This window comes from Phocoena phocoena, chromosome 14, assembly GCF_963924675.1.
Source record: "Phocoena phocoena chromosome 14, mPhoPho1.1, whole genome shotgun sequence".
NCBI classification, from domain to species: domain Eukaryota; kingdom Metazoa; phylum Chordata; class Mammalia; order Artiodactyla; family Phocoenidae; genus Phocoena; species Phocoena phocoena.
In genome coordinates, this window is record NC_089232.1 from 16533040 (window position 1) to 16548963 (window position 15924).

Here is a 15924-nt window from a genome sequence, read left to right on the forward strand (position 1 = left end):
TTATTTGAAGATACACTTCTTTTTAAATCTTGAAACATGATTATGAACTTGCTATACATATGAGAGGAATGACATTAGTCATTGAAAAGGCAAAGTTATTGAGCTAAAAATTGGTCTGATTTATTCAATGTAATGAAGAGAAATTCAGGGTTATATTAATAGTGAGAAATGAGAATTTACATGTACACAGGAATAGAAATAAAGGTTTTATTCCATGACTTTGGGAAGTGGAAAGTCAAAGAGAAGCATTTATGTATGTATATATGTATTTTCTTTTTAAGCAGAAGAGTGAAGTGCTCTGCCTTCAATTCGGAAAATAATGGCAGCAGTTTAGCAGATGGATTGGACTGGGCATAAACTCATTGGCATGAAGAGCAGTTAAGAAGTTCAAGCACAAGATAATGAGGATCCCTGGATGAATAAGTGACAGCATGGATAGAAAGGAAAATCAGATTTAAAAATACATCTAAATTACAAATGACCAAATATGTGACTGTTTATATAAGGTTGAAAGACAAGTTTTTTGCTGTTATTTTTTGTTGTTTTTAACTTTAAGGAATTTTTTGGACTGTAGTATCATTAAGAGATATAAAGAAATACAAGAATTGAGTCAAAAGTAGAACGTGAGCTGTAAGAAATAAATTAAATTCTATTGCAGAAATTCTGTTGTGTTACTGGATTTGCAGATAGAAATGTCCAGTAGACATTAAGAAATGAGTTTATGTCATGGGCATATTATCAGATTAGAACTACAGGTTTTATACTTAATAACCCAGAGTAGTAGTTGGAGAACTGGAAATAATTAAGGCCACTTCGTGAGTATGGAGCAAAGAACAAAAACGGATTAAGTTTAGAATTTTGAGACTACTCTTGTTACTTTTGATGATGTTACTCTTAAGAATTGAACAGGGAAAAAAGCACTAGCAAAAGTGAACTGACCAGAATAAAAAAGTGGTAGCAAGTTAGTCAAAATACATTTGACTGATAGCAGAGAGCTTGACACTGAGAAACTGATTATATCTGTAATACATTTATAAGAGAGAGATGCTGAAAGAATGCTCAAAACAATATCTCTTTAAAAAATTTGTCATAATGCATTTTTCCCATAATCTAGTCTCCAAGTAACTCTGCTGATTCATATGGAAGTACAGGGTTTTCTTCTGTCTTTTCTCCAGGTAAAAGTAAGGTTTAGAATTGTAGAATCATGTCAGATCTCCTTCTTGGTATGTTTGATTAGGCCTGTACCTTAACTTAGGTTCTCCAGATTTTCTTATTCCAATGATGAAGAAAGGGGAATACAAAAAATTCAAACCAAGGAAAATAATGGAGCACAAAAGAAGGTTTTTCCCTAAGGTCTACAGTAGATCTTCAAAATCTCAAAAGAATGTACTTTTTTTTTTTTTTTTTTGCGGTGCATGGACCTCTCACTGCTGTGGCCTCTCCCATTGCGGAGCACAGGCTCCGGACGTGCAGGCTTAGCGACCACGTCTCACAGGCCCAGCTGCTCTGCGGCATGTGGGATCCTCCCGGACCGGGGCACGAACACGTGTCCCCTGCATCGGCAGGCGGACTCTCAACCACTGCACCACCAGGGAAGCCCAGAATGTACTTTTAATACAATAAATTGTCCTACCCTCATCTTGAGCCATGTTTAAGAAGAGTTTAGAGCTGAATTGAGTAGAATATTGGAGCTTCTCCTGGGTGTCAGTATCAAAGAAGGGAAGTAGAATTGGAGATGAGGGGGAGAAAGTTACAAGGAGTAATATTCACTCAAAAATGACCACACAGGCGCACACACACACACACACACACACACACACACACACACACACAACATACACAAAGGTTTAATGAACAGTTAGTATAGGTTTTGGGATTTAGTAATTAGGTAATAACTGATGGCCTATGAGAAGTGAAACATACATGACACCTAAAGCAAATATAGCAAAATGTTAATAATTGTTCACTCTAGGTGGTATATATACAGTTTCACTACCTAGAGATGCAGCTCTGAAGAGTAAAGAGAGAAGTAACACATGGAAAAGTAGGGTATTGTAGTGTGGTCTCCCTTTATGATGCTAAGAAAATGAAAATAAAGAATAAAGATTTAAAGAACATGTAAAGGAAGATGAAAAATGTAAAATAATAATGATAAGTTAGGTAGAAGAACAAAAGTGGGTGATGGAGTTAATCTTAGAAGGGAAGCTCTAGAGAAACTAAAGGAGATTGATAATTGAATAAGGAAAATGGAGGTGTTGGATGAGTCAGACGCTCTGAGAATTCCAGATAGATAAATTGGCAAAATGTTAGATTAATTATAGGGATAGGTGACAGTATACATGAGGTTTCACCCAAAATAGAAGAATATTTTATTTGTTCTTCCATTCTTTCATCATGGTTAATTTTGAGAATTCATTTTAAAGGATTTTTAAATTGACATGCACATCAAAATGATAAATGAGAAACTCACTATTCTACATTTAGATATATTTTGTGTATCATGACTAGTAAATGTTCTTTGAAGGAAATTTTTAAATTCCTCAAAGCTTTGCTTTGAATATACTTCCTAAGAATATATTACAAAGATGAAATGTATAAAGCTCAGACTTTTTAACTACAGAATAAAACATCCTGGGTGCAAATGTAATATAATTATCTTAATAAGTTAAACAAGTTTGCATCATAAGTCTGTCCAACTCAGGTTGCCTGGCTGATGTGGTAGAGAATGAGCTGATTGCTATACAGAAAGAAGCCTCTGAATGTAAAAAACATATTTGTTGCTAGATATTTAGCTCATTCATTTGTTTCTGTTGGCATTATAAGCAGTCATGTATTTCACAAATATTGATTTATCTTTTATCAAAGATTTCTTGTTGCTCAAGGAGAAAACAAAAGCAAGAATCATAGCATATTAGGAAGATATCTCAGAATTTCCTCATTTTAAATATGAGCACAGTGAGGCCTACAGTCATTCATTGAATTGGCAACAAAGTTGGGAGAAGAACCCAGAACTTTACACACTAGACTAGTATCTTTTCTCTGCAGAAAGAAATAGAAATAAAGAAAGGAATTGGAGTTCTCTCCCCCTATTGGAGCCTCAAGGCAAAAATGATGGACTCCTATAAGATAGAATGAGTCCAGTTCCTCAAATCTTTGAATCTTATTTCATTAGCTTGATGTTGTATAGCAACCTTAGTGAGCAAGAAAAATCATCCAGTACTTTCATTATATCTTTGGCCTTTTATTCATCTTTGTGCTATCTTTTGTGCTTTAATAAATAGATATATAAATGAATAAATGAAATCTCTACTCGCTAATTCACTAGGACATCTCATAGGGACACTTCTGTTTAACCCTTGTACTCTTACACTTGGCCTCAAGTGACCAATTAGATTCCTGTGCTCCAGTTGGCAGTCAATAGGTGTGGCCTGGATTTGGAACAGTGTGGAATATTAATTATCTTACATGACATTTGAAATCATGAATTAACTTCATTTAGGCAAAAAGCTATGGCAGTTGTATCACTCAGACTCCAAACTGGAAAAGAGAAACTTACTTGTAATATTTAAAACAGATGAAATTTAACACAGAAAGTTGTTTAAAAACCTGAGGGAATAACTAAGAAGCCAAAAAATGGAGGGTGTGGCAACCCAAACATTAGCAAAAGCAGGAAAATACTTTCACTTCTAGGAATATAGGGACAAAGAGGATGTGATATTCCTGGGGACCAGAGACCAACGGTCAACTGGTGGAAGATGCAACCAAGGTGGAGCTTTCTGGTGGGAGCTGGAGTTGTGGAGGAGACTGTACCCCCAACATACACCAGGACTGTTAGATACCCAGTCTGGGGTGGAGTAAGGGGAATTTGCTCTGAATTTTCTCTCCTCTCACTCTGTAATCTCCTGCCAATGTCTGCAGTACTGAACAGAGGACAATAAGGAATTGAGGTAAAATAGCATGAAGACCAGAACAAGTGTTTCTCAAAATGTGATCCATAGAGTAACCATTACAGAATCAACAACTGTTGAAAATGCAGATTTCTGGGACAGAAATCAGAACTAATTATTCAGAATCCCCAGAGGTTGGTTGAGTATGATTCAAAAATTGCATATTTAATGAGCTAAACATTTCTTTTGTGTTCCAAAATGGAAAAATGTTGGAACTCCTGCTGATCAGAAACTGGTCAGGGATCAGAAGACCTTGGCTTGAAGTCTGCCTTATTGATTGTGGGAAATTTGGAAATTTAGTTAAACTCTCCAAGTCTCATTTTTTTGTATCTAAAAGTAGGAACACTACCATGTTACTGGAGTTAAATGAGATAATGTGTGATATCAAAAATTAGAACATTGAACATGCTTTCATAATTTTAATTATCTACAATAACTCAGTTAAATTCAATTCTACTCTAATAAGTGCATTACACTGTTCCCTGCAGTAATATTAAGCATGGTCACCTTAATAGACTGGTCATGTTTTGGTTACTATCTACATACTTTTTCTAGAACTTTTTAAACTTACATTTTATGTAATATACCAAATATTTTTTGCACAAAAACAGTTGTGGAGTAAATAGTATTGGATTGATTAGTACCTTTCATTTGAAACTCAATTTATAATTTCTCTTTGATGTATTTTTAATATATATTATCCATATATGCTAATTCAATTCATAATATATTTCTTTTCTATTCCTAAGTTATAGTTTACAATAACTCATGGAATCACACACACAAAAAAATTAATTAAAAATGAGGGCTTCCCTGGTGGCGCAGTGGTTGAGAGTCCGCCTGCTGATTAAAACATCCTTCATGGAAATATACATTCCCTAATCTTACAGTTGCAGTAACTGAGGCACTGATATTTGACATATAGTATTCCATGCCCAAGGTCTGGAAATAGGCTGGTCAAGATTTCAACTCATACAGTTCAATTTTTTTTTAATCCATGAAAATTGTTTTTTGCCAAATAGAAAACTATTGCAGCTTCTTTCTCTCTTTATTTCTTTTGCTTATTACAAATATTCTATAAGAAAAAGTGCAAAAATTATAAACATACAGCTGGATGAATATTCATGAAGTGGACCAGGACCTAGATAAAGAGACAGAATGTGACTAGCACTCCAAAAACCCTCCTCATGTTATTTTCCAGGAACTAGCCATGTAAGCCTAAAAATAAAAATTATCCTTACTTTTAACATGATATATTTTTGCCTGTTTTTGATATTTATTTATTTATTTATTTATTTTGGCTGCGTTGGGTCTCCGTTGCTGCATGCAGGCTTTCTTTAGCTGCGGTGAGTGGGGGCTACCTTCATTGAGGTGCACGGGCTTCTCATTGCAGTGGCTTCTCTTGTTGCAGAGCATGGGCTGTAGGTGCGTGGGCTTCAGTAGTTGTGGCACGTGGGCTTCAGTAGTTGTGGTTCATGGGCTCTAGAGCACAGGCTCAGTAGTTGTGGCACACGGGCTTAGTTGCTCTGTGGCACGTGGGATCTTCCCGGACCAGGGGTCGAACCCGTGTCCCCTGCACTGGTAGGCAGATTCTTAACCAATGCACCACCAGGGAAGCCCCTTTTTCATGTTTTTTAATCTTATTTATTTAATTAGTTAGTTTTTGCCTGTTTTAAAAGTGTACGTAGTATTACATTTTTAGGTAGTTTTTGTATGTAGCATCTTTCTCTCATCATTATCATGGCAGTTTTATCTATTTTCTTGATGTAGTAGCAATAGCTCATTCTTATTGTTGTATAGCATTTCTTTCTATGAATATCCACTATTTATTTATCATATATACACATGTATATATATATAATTATGTATGTATCATTTTATACATGTTATATATGTATACACATATACACAAATGTATATGTATATACATATAAATATACAATCTCCTGAATGTGAGGTAGTATAAGATATACTTATACAACATAAAAATATATGAAATAGCACTTCACACTTACTAGGAGGGTGTGGACAAATTGGAACCCTTATACATTGCTGGTTGGATGTAAAATGGTGCAGGCTTTGTGGAAAAAAGTTTGGTTGTTTCTTAAAAATTTAAAGATAGAATTACCCTCAGCAATTCTACTCTTAGGTACATACTGAAAAGATTTGAAAGGAAGGACTAAAACTGATGCTTGTATGTCAATGTCCATTGTAGCTTTATTCACATTAATAAGAAGGTGCAAACAACCCAGGTGTCCATTACCAGTTGAATGGATAAATACAATTACATATTATTCAAAAAACAGTTGAATGGATAAATACAATGGTATGTTATCCAGTCAAAAAATGTTCTATACGTGCTAGAACATTGATGAGCCTTGAAAACTTTATGCTAAGTGAAACAAGCCAGATCCAAAAGAAATTGTTTCATATGATTCCATTTACCTGAAATATCTAAAAAAGCAAGTTCATAGAGACAGAAAGTAGATTATAAATTACCAGGGGATAAAGGGAGGGGGAAATAGGGAATTACTGCTTAATGGTTATAGAGTTTTTGTTTAGGATGACAAAAATTTTTGGAAATGGACTTAAAAGTATTTAAACACAAATTTTATTACTTATACTTCACCAGGATTTTTTTAAAATGCATGAGAATCACTGACTTTAAGGAACTTGTTATTTATTTGAGAAGAAAGATAGAGACACATAAGATGTTCTACAATTTATAGTAATAATCAATGACTTTTTAGTTCACCATTTTATCACCTCTCCCCCCACAGTATACACTTTCACACAAATACACAAATACATAAAAACATACACCTACATTCCAGGTCAACAAGTCTTTTTACATTATACTATCTTAACATAATTGTTTATCAAATTTCTGATACCCTTAAGTCTACATTTTCTCTTGTGTGATTTATTTTTGTCTATCAATTCCCTGACCCTAGGTTTGTAGCCACTCTTACACAGCTGCCTGATTTAAATTCTATTCATATTACTCAACTATTTGAGACCTTTAATTGATCTCTATTGCCATTTGTTTTATCTACACTTTCAGGTCTTAATATTTATTATAAGGCCTTTTTTGATATGGCATACAACTATATCTCTAGCCTCTTCACTCATTGTACAGAGATAAAAATTACTTATTTTCCACAAAAGAAATGTGTTCCCTTGAGCTTTGTAGATGCTATTCTCTCCATCTGGAACATACTACATTATCTATACCTTTAGGAAAAAGTCTTAGCATTTCCCCCTTTGAGTCACATCATATCTTAATTAAAATAATTGCACTTATTAGAAACATTTTGCTCCAATCCTTTAAACAGCCCTTTCTAATGATCTATAAAAAACTGAGAACAGAGCATGTCTCATTCATCCTGGCAACCTCAACACCAAATAAATTTGTGTTGGCTAAATACATAAAGAAATTGATGGATAAAAGGAGACATCACTTTCAGCTGAAGGGAAAGTCTTTTAAGATGAAAGAAAACTTTACTTTCCAAATCACACAGTAACCAGAACATTTAGCTTAGGAGCTGTTTTCAAGGAGCAAGTCCTTTTAATCTATTAGCCACATTAGTAGCAGAACTTATCTCTATAGAGATAACTAATATGTTAAAGCCAGTACATAGTTTTGTTCTTTTAAATAGGCTGAACATGTCCTATATAACCTCATTTACAAATGGGGTTGTTCATCATATTTTCTCACCATAGGTTTTGCACCAGATATTAATTCCTTAATATATTGAATCCTCACAAATGTCTGAGTCTCAGATTGAGTTAAAAACAGTGAGGGTCACGTACTTCTTTAGCAAATCGGATGAATTGTTACTGTAGTGAGATATTCAACAGTAATAAACCTAGTGAGCCAGTGAAACTGGAAACCTAACAAGAAGTTCTGGAATCAGTCTATAGTAATGATTGCTAAATCAAAATTTAGTCTGCCTGGGTCTTTAATTTTCAGAAAGAAGCCTGACCACATTTTTGACATTATCATTTCTCAGAGAAAAAATAAATGTAATTTGAAAAGCCAAACTGTAAGGCAGAAATAGCTTGAAAACAGGATAATCTTAATTTTGCTAGCACAGTTTATTTCCCAAGAGGAAAATTGTTTGCTATGAAACAAAAGCAAACTCAGTTAAAATCCCAAGCCACAAAACCCTGTTAAAATTTTTGGAATGTGTCTTTAAAAAACAACCAACATACTCATAATAAAGTGAAAGGAAGTTATATAGAAAAGAAACAAACAAGTTATTGAATAGTTCAGCAGTACCTGCCTTAGAGTTTTTAAAAGAGGACAGATGGAGAATTTTCCAAAAGTAATTTTTAATATGGGAAACCACTGGGAAGCAGTAAAGAAAAAACAGAGAGGATAAAAATGATCTAGTTGGACTGCATACACACTTTGGAATCAGTGCTGAGCAATTTGCAGCATGCACGATAGAATGGCACAGAGGCTGACTGTAAAGAGAGAAGTAGCCATCAGCATTTTGTTTCCTTTTTTTTTTTTTTTGCTTTCCATCTCTGCATATTTCCACACGTTTTCTCAGGTGTCTTTGCCAACATTATGCAACATGTGAGACAACATATACGCCCTCAAAACCTCAATTTTACAACACCCCAATCTGAGTGAGTCAACAGCCCCTGAAGAAATGCCTAACATCTTAATTTATGCTTTAATCAAAGTAGAACATGTAGAAATTCTAAAGTTAAATCTTAGAATAAGGCTTAAAATGAAGAAAAGCAGTTTCTTCTCAAAGCCCACTCTAAGCCCAAATTCAGTTTCTCCTCCAAATAACACACAAAACACACACACACACACACACACTGCATTCATGTAACTGTATGCCTTTTTTCCATCCCTGAATGTTTTACATATTTACTTAAATGAATATTCTCTTTATATTACCATGAGGGCAAATTATTGTGCACTGCTGAGTCTGTCATAAGCTATGATTATATTTCTTTCTTGAGAATTTTTCACATATAATTAATAATTATCATTTATTTTCTTTATGGTATTTCTATATGTTTATCACTACTGCCTGCACAAGCTCTTTGATAAAAGTCTAAATCGACTGTTCCTAAATGCAAACTCAGAGAGTTTGAGACAGACTGGGACCTGGGACCTGGGACCCTTTGCTGCAGTGCTTGTAGCTGGACAAACATCTCCTGGAGCAATAAAATACAAAGAAACTATGAGGGACTAAAAATAACTGCATGCATGCACAGTTGGGGCAAATTATGAACAACAGGATACAAAAAGACCAAAACCCCACACAGCACCACCAAGGGGGTGGTTAGGCCACCTAATCCACCCCTCTGGCCTGACCCCTGGACCCACTCCTTCCCTCACCCCACTTAAGGAAAGAGCTCACTCCCCCCTCAGCGAGCAAGCAAGGGAACCTGTTACTGGTTTTTGCATACCCTGCCCCTCCCCACTGCAGCAAGGGCCCCTGTAAAGCCTTGCCTGAATTTCTCATCTGGCCTTTTACCAATTTCTATTGATTAAGGAAGCCAAGGACCCTGGTTGGTAATAAGTTGATCATCTCTGTTTTGTTATTGTCCTTTGGTGATGGAGCCTGAGTTCTCTGGCACCATTTTGGACTGATTGTTCTCTAGGCTGCTGACAGAGCTGTGCACACATGGCACCCTTCACTTCTACTTTTAGTTGCCTGCTTTGTAGATGGTACAAGTTCTTTGTTTTTGTTTTATTTCCTTGATTTTGAAGGACGACATGCTAAGCTTCCTACTTTCCTAAAAAATATTTCAAGTTTTTTGCTTTATTTTTTAGTATTTACATATCTACTCATGTCTTTCTTTCCCCTCATATTTGATTATTTAACTGGATATAGAATTTAAAATTCAAAATACTTTCTCTCATGGTGTTGAATGCATTGCTCCATTGTGAGGTATTGATAGTTGGGAGTATGACATTATATGTTTCCTAATCCACTTTTGTGAGTTATTTACATTGTGTATTTCATAGTAAGCATTGTTTCAAATTTGTTTGTTTGTTTCTTTTTCTAAGATCTGATTGAACTTTCTGAGGATAAAATCAAAACTCTGGTGGTAATTAGGCCAATGTTGAATTTTTGGTTGACTTCCAGTCACTGAAGGGGAAGCATGAGATAGTTGAGAACATAGTAGAAGCAGTTGGAATAGACTTATTATTGGACATTTATTGCCTCTTTTCAGCACCAGGATGGGCTAAGAATATTCACTGTATTGCTTTTGCCGCAGGTAGTGTCCTTCCTAAACCCGTTTTGTTTCTAAAAAAAATAAAAGAGAGAGAAAGAAAGAAAGAAAAAAGAAGCTATTTTAGTGTATGTTTTCTGGTATTTGTGATGCTTTTGTTCTGATTTTCAATTTTTTTGCCTCCCAGACTCATCACCTACCTAACCTTGTAATAGCATTTAAGGGACCGAGGACCAGATGAGTAGTATAATTAACAGAACCTATTTAACAGAGGCCTGACCCCATGAAATTAGTCTCATTAGGACTCTATACTAGCTTTAACTATCTGAGCTAGGCTAAGTCACAAACCAAAAATCATTACAAATACTGTGAATGTGATTCAGACTACAGGGGAGATTTTTTTAAAAAGGTAAAAATAAAAACAAACCAAAACACAAAAACAAAACAACATTCAGGAAACAATCTTTCCGGAAAGCTGCTGAGTCATAGATCATTGGTGTGTGCATCTCTGCTTCTTGCTCTTTGTCACTGTGACTTGTCTTGCTCTTCCTGCTGGGAAACCTTTGCTCATGGGGTTCATCAGTAACTGGAGTTGCTATGCAGGTGTGAAAGTGAAGACAATCCCCAGATTTCTCTAACAAATGTTAAGTAGACTCCCAACGGAAGGAGAAGCAGACAGGAGAGGCACACACATTCTGGATTCCTTGCCTTGTTTGTGATGGCAACACACAAGATGGCATCCCAGAGGCACAAAACAGCTCTGCGTCTTTATTTGTTAAAATCCCCTTTTCTCTTGCTATGCTTTGTTCTGTTCTTTCTTCTAGAAGTTTCTATTTCAAAGCTTCCTCAGTCTTTGTGTTGTATCTATAAATGGATTCATCCCCTCCTGAGTCAAGCTTTTGAAGAATGTTCCTGTTATTTTTAGAAAACTTAAAATATCACACTATATCCAATTGTGAGAGATAAGGTGAACTTATTTGCCTGCTGGATGAGTCCTTTCTGAGACTGGGACCAAAGAAAATTGCTGTGAAAATAATGTAAACAATGCACTGCAGAATTGGGCATGTGATGGTACCATTGTCAAAATATCTGTGATCATAAGAATTTCCTTGTTCTGTTGTTAAAGGAACACTTGGGCTGATGTATTTCTAAAAAAAGGTTTATTAACAATTGCATGAAATAGCGGTTCATATGTTAAAGAAAAATCAGGACAAACTCCATTTATACAAGCAAGGCAAGAGGTTGTACTGTCCAGGTCTAGCTATAACCTACACAAAAGAGCTAGGCTGGTGGTGAGTGTCATACCCAAGATAGCATCCCAGCCAGACTGCCACAAAGACTATTACAGACACATTCACAAAACTTAGTTTCAGAGTCAGGAGAAGAACACTGTTTCAATGATAATATAGTACCATAAGAAGCCATTTACTGATTTTTTGTTTTACTTGTGTGCCCTTGAACGTATTTTCTTAGACTCTAAGTTACTTCTTCTTTTGCAATTAATACAAACATCTTTGTTCCCCCAATATATGTACTCCAGGAGGTCCCTAACTGCCCCCTAACATCAACCCCTACCTGCAGAGCTTGCTCCTCCATGGAAATCCATATCTGCATAATTTTGTTTGAAGCTATATTGTTCCTTTTGATGTCTGTCTGCACACAGGACTGTTAACTCTCATGCGCTTTATATCTTCTCAGGGTTTACTGAGGGTATCCATGGATAATAAATGAAGAAATGAATGAATAAACCTATTATCACTGGTGAAAAATGGAGTTCAAGTAAGTTTATAAACCTTGTTAGATTTTAACAAGACTCAGAAAGAATGGAACTCAGAACAGGAAAAATTTGATACGATGGGGAAATCAAGATATTCAATAATTGTCTTTCAATTTTATTATTATATTTTGATAGTATTGTTGTTCCTCAAAAAAAATTTATGTAAAACCCTATATATAAAAATTACAAAGGAGAATGAGGAAAGGGATATCCAGCTATCTGACCCTTTTGCCTTTACCCAAGAGTATCTCTAAGTAACTCTAAGTTTATGCAATTCAGTTTGTGTGAATGATTGAACGAAATTGTACTCAAGATCATAAGCTCATAGGACATCCAACTGTTGCTGACCCTCTTGGATTGGGTGGACTCCAACTGGGCTCTTCTTGCCCATTGTCACTCAAGCTAATTGAATGAGACCAGGTTTGGCAAAGCAGAGCAGAAACTTTATTTGTTGATCAAGGAATGGGGAAGGGAGATCTCATGCTCTAAAGACCCCTTCTTCCTAGGGGGAGAGAGGTGAGAAACTTTTAATGGGAAAGAAGTGGGTACTCCATCAGAATTCGAGAAAAGGGGAGGCAATTTCTAGAAACTCCCAGATCATGCACAGTCCTTTGAGCTCCTTTACACATAGCACTAATTTTGCCTAGCTAAATGCAAATCCCCACTTAGGATGGAGATCATAGCATGGTAATAAGACAAAGGCAACTTTTGGGCATTTTGGGTCTCATCTGCATGGGTGCTACCCTCATGGTCAGGCTGGAACTGGTTCAGGGCAGTTGATTGTTGCCCTCTTGGCCTGTGCTGGCTCTGGCTGGTTCTGCAGTTTGACTTATATGGCCATCTGCCTTCCTTTCTGTAAGCAAGCACAGCTGTGGGCATAGACTAATGGATTGTGGTGCAGAATAAAGAAAGTAGGTTAGTCTCTGTACAGGTGTGGGTCTCTTCCAGTGACACAACCAAAGGTGTGGAACAGCTTTGATGACTATCCTGACTCTGTCCCTATACACTTAAAGTGACATTGCTGAAGACACTTCATCCACTGCAAGTTCTGATGTGCCCCGTGTTTAGCAACCTGTCCTTAAAATCAGCAGAAATGTAAAGGGCCTGAGGCTGTTTCTTTGAGGCTCTGCATTACATCAATCGGTTAGCTGGTTCTAATTACTGGACTTGTACCATTTCTTGTTCCCACAACTTTATACTGTTGTACTGTTCTAAGAAGGAGTAACCCTCTCACTATTTATTCATAATGCAATATGGCAATTCTTCTGATGCAGTGTTTCTGCTTGGTTCTCTACAATATCAATTTGGAGTATGAATTCTATTTGCTAGTCTCAGGTTGGGCCCCACTGGCTGTGTGAAGAACATGTTTACCTGATGAACTTGCTGCTCCATGTGGAAGGCTCAACCCCTGGGACTCCTGGCTAGCGTTCTGTGCCTGGAAGCTGCCTAGTTACCATCCCCCAACAGCTTCTGGCTTGGTTCATTCTATAAAACTGAAATCCAGACTGTTGGGTTGGGGTGGACAAAAGAAATTAAGATGTAAAATAGACGAATGTTGCCAATGCCAGTTTGGTTAGGGTCAACTGTGTTTATCTGAACTCATTAGACTGAGAGCCAGGAACAGTGATTTTCTTCCAATTCTTCCATGAATTAAGATGTGATATTGATAAAATCATTTTCCTAAATATCGTTTTATATTGTAGAAGTGTAGAATGGTCTTCTGGACTAAATAATCTCCAGTATACTTATAATAATCACAAACATCTGATATTTTAGGGTTTCACAATTTTACCATGGAAAACAAGGACACTGTGCTTATCGTCTTTCTTCCATTTGTACTACAAGTGCTTTTTTAATTGTTTCTCCCTGTACCTGCAGATTGTATTGCTACGCTCACTCATGTCTACATGATTTATTTTCTAGTGACATAGAGAAACATATACTCCACAATTTTATCTCTCACCTCAAACTTCAAATGTATATGTTGAGAAGTTAGTCCCTAATTCTTCGTCATTCAAGCTTTCCTTATCAATGATTCCTAACTCTCTTTTGGATCAGAAAGGTCAGGACAGACACAGTCCTCCTGGAGGCCATTGCCACAATTAATAAGAATAAACACAACTTGGGGATTACAATATGTCATGTTTTTCCTCTAAAATATATTAACATATTGAATCTGCACAGTAATTTATGAGATAGTACATTTTCCCCATTTCTCAGAGGAAACATCAGGGACACAGAGAGTTTATGTGCATAAGTGAAGGTTGCATAGATGGTAAGAGGCTGAGCTGGGATTCAAAGTTCAGCATCTCCAGCATCTTCTAAACACTATGCTGTGCTACTTTGCTGATGAAGAGAGAAGCGTTCTTATCAATAACTTCTAACAGGCACATGACACATACCAACCATTCTTCTCTGCCTCTCCTGCTCTCTTGTCTGAAGCTTTTTTTTTTTCATCATCAATGAAATCTCTATGCTGTCAAATTATTTGTTTCATTTCTGAAAACAAAGCCTATCTTCTCAAAAAGAAGCTCAGTGAAGCAAACCTTAAATTCTAAAGGTAATGCCTGCCAATTAGCAATGTGACCTTTACCAAGTCACTCTCCCTCTGTGAGTCTCAGTTTTGCTTCTCATGGACTCTAAGTTGCTACAGTCTGGTGATCTTTTATGATGATGTGAACAAAATATTTGACTTTTCACATTTAAAAGGAAGGGTTTGCTGTTAACAGTTTATGAAATTATTTGCTATGAATGTTTATCATTTTCAGATAAATAACTAAATTTAGGTATATAGTGAGAAGCTTTAAAATGAGGTAGGTTTTAAACATGTACAGACCCTTGATGATAGCTTGGTATACTCACATAAATTATTTAACAATTTTTCCTTAATTGGTGAAAGAATGAATGAAGGTGTTGATTGAATTAATGAAATAAGCATTGCCAAATTTAATAAAATCTCTGACCCTTATAACTTCATTAATATGGTTTTCTAAGTAAGATCAGCCCAAAAATTCTTGGCATTGCACCCCAAGCAGGCAAGATTTTATCAGAGAGTCTTCTTGATACTGACTTCACTTTTCCCATCTATAGCTCTCAAGCATGTTTTTTTTTTAATCAGGTCATGGAGATTTGGGGAAGCAGAGTTCTCATTGCCCCCTAGATCACATAATATATAACCCATCCTTTTTATCAATGGATTCAAACAGAATGACTCAGTACATGCTCCCTTCACCTAGAGAAGGACCTCCATTATAGCAGTTATCCTGCTTCATTATGATTATTTATCTCTTAAACCCTCTAGACCGTAAGCACTTTGATATCAAAGACTGTGTCTTATTTCTCCCTCACTTTCCATTCCTTCTCTCATGCCTGATCTATGTTAATCAGGAGAGAAATGTTGCTTGAACTTCATAACAAATGAGGTAATAGAGATTATAAAATGATAACTGCAAATACTCCCCATTCGATAATTATAAGTCATACTCCCCATTCGATAATTATAAGTCATATACTTTGGAAGCTGTAAAAGTTCTCTAGGGACTATGTTTTTGGAAACATCTGCTGGAATATCACAAGGAGGTATTTCAGCCTAACATCACTTCTTCAAGATATCTCTCTTCTGCATTTGCTCCTAAGAGTATCTTTCCTCAAGTAGCTCTCTGCTGTCAGAAATTCAAGTACTTCAATCATTACATGGATCCTGGAGTTGCCTAAAAAGATCTTGGGCAGATCCATTCAGTGCCCCATATACAATTATCTAAACTGGATTTTCACCTTTTCTTCCAAAGTTCTGTTGCACATCCTATTTCCTCTGTTTCCATTGCTACCATCTTAGAGTAGAATTCAAATTACTAAAAACCTGGGCCCGCTATTCTTTTTAAATATAACTGACTTTTTACAGTAAATAATAGACTTTGCTTCACATTATATGATACTAAGTAATATAATTCATATTCTGACTGCGAGATATTTGCAAAGAAATTGTGAAAACTA